Here is a 5,000-nt window from a genome sequence, read left to right on the forward strand (position 1 = left end):
CACCCGCGTTGCACCGCCACAAAACTTGAGGGCACCTGAGCCCCATGGATACGGAGGGGCCAGAGATGCCAAGGAGCTCGAGAACTTTCTGTTCGACATGGAGCAATACTTCCGAGCTACGAGGCCCGATTCTGAAGATACCAAAGTTTCAATAGCAACAATGTATCTGAATGGAGATGCGAAACTTTGGTGGCGAACTCGTTGGGAGGAGATCCAACAAGGTCGGTGTCGAGTCGACACATGGGAAGACTTGAAGCGGGAGTTGAGAACTCAGTTCCTACCGGAGAACACAGAGTTCGTCGCAAGAAGGAAGCTGAGACAACTCCGCCAAAGTACCACCATCCGAGACTATGTAAAGCAGTTTTCTGCACTGATGCTGGACATACAGGACATGTCCGAGAAGGACAAGTTGTTCAGCTTCCTTGATGGTCTGAAACCATGGGCTCAGCAAGAGCTGAATCGAAGGAATGTTACCGACGTGGTCGGGGCAATTGCAGCTGCAAAAAGGCTCACCGACTTCGTTTCCTCTGAAGACCCAGCGAGAAGGAAACAATCTTCAAGCAATCGCCCTCCAAAACATTCTCGAGGGAAAGATCTCGGGGGCGAACAGAAGAAGAAGAGCTCCCACAAAGGGCCGAACCCAAAAGGCAAGGCCTCAAAACCTGGAGGATGCTTCTTGTGCGGAGGACCGCACATGGTAAGGGAGTGCCCACAGAAGCAGGCACTCAACGCTTTGACAGCTTCCATCCACCCTCCCCGATCGGACAAGGGCAAAGCTGTTGCTCTTAGTTCGAGCAGCTCAGAATCCAGCAGCGACGAGGAGGAGTCGCAAGGACCCCGAATGGGAGCAATGCGTCTGTTGAACGCTATGCGGGGTCAAGTGGGGGAGAACACGAAGACGAAGGCACAAAAAGCAGGAAGCAGCGAACTAATGTATGTGGACATTAAGCTAAATGGCCAAACGACCCGTGCAATGGTGGACACGGGCGCTACCCACAACTTCATAGCCGATCGCGAAGCACAGCGACTTGGGTTGACATTGGAGAAGAGCCCAAGCCGAATGAAGGCGGTGAACTCGGAGGCCAGGCGAATCTCCGGGTTGGCGAAGGGTGTTCCTATCAAAATCGGGACTTGGAGCGGTAACACCAACATGATGGCCGTGCCACTGGACGACTTCCAAGTGATTCTTGGAATGGAGTTTATGCATGCGGCGAAGTTGGTGCCGATGCCGTTCTTAAACTCCCTATGTATGATGGGAGGCGATGACCCCTGCGTGGTTCCCGTCTCTCGGAGAGGAACCAAGGAGCCCCAACACATTTCGGCCTTACAATTGAAGAAAGGGGTGCGAAAGGGCGAACTGACATTCGTGGCTGCTATGAAGCTAGAGCCACTCAACGAAGAGGCCATTCAAGAACCTGCTGTAGTGGCGAACGTCTTGAAGGAGTTCGAAGACGTTATGCCACCCGAGTTGCCGAAGACTCTCCCACCACGCAGAGGCGTGGATCACAGTATCGAGCTAGAGCCAGGAGTGAAGCCTCCAGCGAGACCACCCTACCGCATGCCCCCGCCAGAGTTGGCCGAACTCAGGAAGCAGTTAGGTGAACTGCTAAGCGGTGGTCTCATCCGCAGCTCAAAAGCACCTTTCGGAGCTCCAGTTCTCTTCCAGAAGAAACAAGATGGGAGCCTCCGATTATGCGTCGACTATCGAGCCCTCAACAAAGTAACGGTGAAGAACAAGTATCCCATCCCGCTCATCGCGGACTTGTTCGACCAACTGGGCAAGGCCAAGTATTTCTCAAAACTCGACCTTCGGTCGGGGTATTGGCAGGTGCGCATTGCTGAAGGCGACGAAGCGAAGACTACCTGTGTGACCAGGTATGGAGCGTTTGAGTTCTTGGTGATGCCTTTCGGCTTAACCAACGCTCCGGCCACATTCTGTACTCTCATGAACCAACTATTCAAGGAGTATTTGGATAAGTTCGTGGTCGTCTACTTGGACGATATCGTCGTCTACAGCCAAACGCTCGAGGAGCACGTCAAGCACCTTCGGACGATTTTCAAGGTTCTCAGGGAGAACACTTTGTTCGTAAAAAGGGAGAAATGCTACTTTGCTCAAACTGAGATCCTATTCTTAGGGCATCGAATCGGTGGTGGCTCCATTCGGATGGACAAGTCGAAGGTGCAAGCAGTTGCGGAATGGCGAACACCAAAGAAGGTGCCAGAGTTGAGATCCTTCCTTGGATTCGTCAACTACTATCGACGCTTCATTTCAGGATATTCGAAGCGGGCAACCCCACTGACGGAGTTGCTAAAGAAGGAGCAGCCTTGGAAGTGGTCTGACAAATGTGAGATAGCATTCCAAGATCTGAAGGCTGCTGTTCTGGAAGAACCAGTACTCAAATTGCCAAACTATGGAGAGCCCTTTGAAGTCCATACCGATGCTTCGGACTTTGCTATCGGTGGAGTACTCATGCAAGAAGGTCATCCGGTGGCCTACGAGAGCCGCAAACTCAACGAGACCGAGAGGCGGTATCCAGTGCATGAGAAGGAGATGACAGCGGTGATCCACTGCCTACGAGTTTGGCGACACTACCTCCTCGGGTCGCGATTTGTGCTGAGGACAGACAACATCGCCCTGAGTTATTTCCAAACTCAGAAGAAGCTCTCCCCAAAGCAAGCACGGTGGCAGGACTTCCTGGCTGAATTTGATATGGCAATGGAATACAAGCCCGGGAAGGCGAATGTCGTGGCCGATGCGCTGAGTCGGAAGGTGGAGTGCGTGAATGCTGCACAACTGGAGGGCAGAGGCCAAACAAGTCAGTTACATTCCAACTTCCTTTCTCGAATCAGAGATGGACTGTATAGTGATCCCCAGGCAGTTATCCTGATGCAGCTCATCAAAGAAGGCAAGGCACGACGATTTTGGGTCCAGGAGGGACTTGTTTACACAAAAGGGAATAGAGTTTATGTTCCCCGAGTGGACAATTTAAGGCGTGAACTCTTGAAAGAGTGTCACGATTCCCTTTGGGCTGGACATCCCGGCATTCACAGAACATTGGCTCTCGTGGAGAGGGCCTTCTACTGGCCAAAGATGGGGATTGATGTGGAGGAGTATGTTCGAACATGCCTTACTTGCCAACAAGACAAGGTGGAGCAACGGAAGCCGGTGGGACTTTTGGAGCCGTTGCCTGTACCAGAAAGGCCATGGGAGAGCATTTCCTTAGACTTCATATCTAGCTTGCCGCCTGTAGGGGGACTTGGATCGATACTTGTGGTGGTCGATCGGTTTTCAAAGTATGCAACTTTCATTGCTGCTCCCCTACACTGTTCAGCTGAAGAGGCGGCCAGACTGATGATGAAGGGTGTAGTGAAGTATTGGGGAGTCCCACACAATATTGTTAGTGATCGAGACGCTCGGTTCCTGGGACGATTCTGGACCGAGCTATTCAAATTGTTGGGGTCAAAGTTATACTTCTCTACAAGCCTCCACCCCCAGACGGATGGTCAAACTGAAAGAATAAATTCGCTCTTAGAGCAGTATCTCCGGCACTACGTGAGTGCCAATCAACGAGATTGGGTGAAGCTGTTGGACATCGCCCAATTCTCCTACAACTTGCAGCGGAGCTCTGCATCCAACAAGAGCCCCTTCGAAATTATCACAGGACAACAACCGTCGACTCCGCACACTATGGCAATTGGTTATACTGGGAGTAGTCCATCAGCCTACCATTTCGCAAAGGAGTGGCATCGAAATGCCGATATTGCGCGGGCTTACTTGGAGAAGGCGGCAAAACGGATGAAGAAGTGGGCAGACTTGGGAAGGCGACCACAAGAGTTCAAAGTTGGCGATTTGGTGTTGGTAAAGCTCCAACCAGCATCACTCCAATTCTTCAGGAAAAGAGTCCACAAAGGATTGGTGCGTAAGTATGAAGGGCCCTTCCCAATTATCAGCAGAGTAGGCAATGTTTCTTACAAGTTGCAGCTGCCGGCGTGGTTCAAAATTCACAACGTTCTTCACGCCAGCAACCTGAAGGCCTACCATTCGGATCCGCAAGATGCTTCTCGAAGTATTCCAACTCGGCTACCTCCCATCACAGCCTCCTACGAGAAGCGAGTGGAAACCATTCTGGCGGATCGCAAGATAAAGCTACCCAACGGAGCGGAGCAGACAGAGTACTTGGTGAAGTGGCGAAAGCTTCCCCGAACTGAAGCCAGTTGGGAGCCTGAAGACGCCCTGCGACATGAAGAAGAAGTCATCAACAACTACCAACAAGCGTCGACGAGGGCGTCGACAGTTTAAGTGGGGGAGAATGTCACGAACGGTCGTCGCGCACCCGCAACAACTCCGTTCAACGAACCGTTCGTCGCTCGCACCCGCATGTACAGCTGCTTGACAGCATGTTTTCTTATGGTTTTGGGTCATTTTGCTTGTAAATATGTAAGTTCGAACAAGCTGCAGCGTTGCAAAGCGACCGTTCACCAAACCGAGCAAAACAGCCCCAAAACAGCCCAAAACGGAGCCGTTTTCGCGTGCCGCGGGAGGTGAGCGGAGTGCTGCCTCCGCTCACCAAAATGTCAGCCAGCTCAGACCCCAGGAACCCCCCGGGTGGCACATGGCTGGATGGGGCTTCGGTTATATACCGGGCGTTGAACACTCTTTCGCAAGTTCGCACGTGACCTTTACGGGAACTTGGTGTTGCGTCCGGGACCAGGTGAGCGGCTGTTTGTGGGCTTGCAGCTGTTCGTTCATCCTTGAAAGCCTTGTTTTCCTCCCTCTCCCTCTTTTCTCTTGTGCACACAAGGTGTTCGACGATTTGCTTGTAAAGCTTCCCTTTTCGCGAGACTTCGGGACTTGTCCGTTGCTCGTTCTTTCGATCTAACTTTCTTTCTCTTTTACAGGTCCTTCGGGACCTGCGAGAGGTTACAAAGTGGCTGATCCTTGCGGAGCAAGATCGCAAGGGCAAAGCGCGACTTAGGCAACGCAAGCTAAGTTCGCGTCT

This window comes from Musa acuminata, unplaced genomic scaffold, assembly GCF_036884655.1.
Source record: "Musa acuminata AAA Group cultivar baxijiao unplaced genomic scaffold, Cavendish_Baxijiao_AAA HiC_scaffold_70, whole genome shotgun sequence".
In the NCBI taxonomy this organism is placed as follows: domain Eukaryota; kingdom Viridiplantae; phylum Streptophyta; class Magnoliopsida; order Zingiberales; family Musaceae; genus Musa; species Musa acuminata.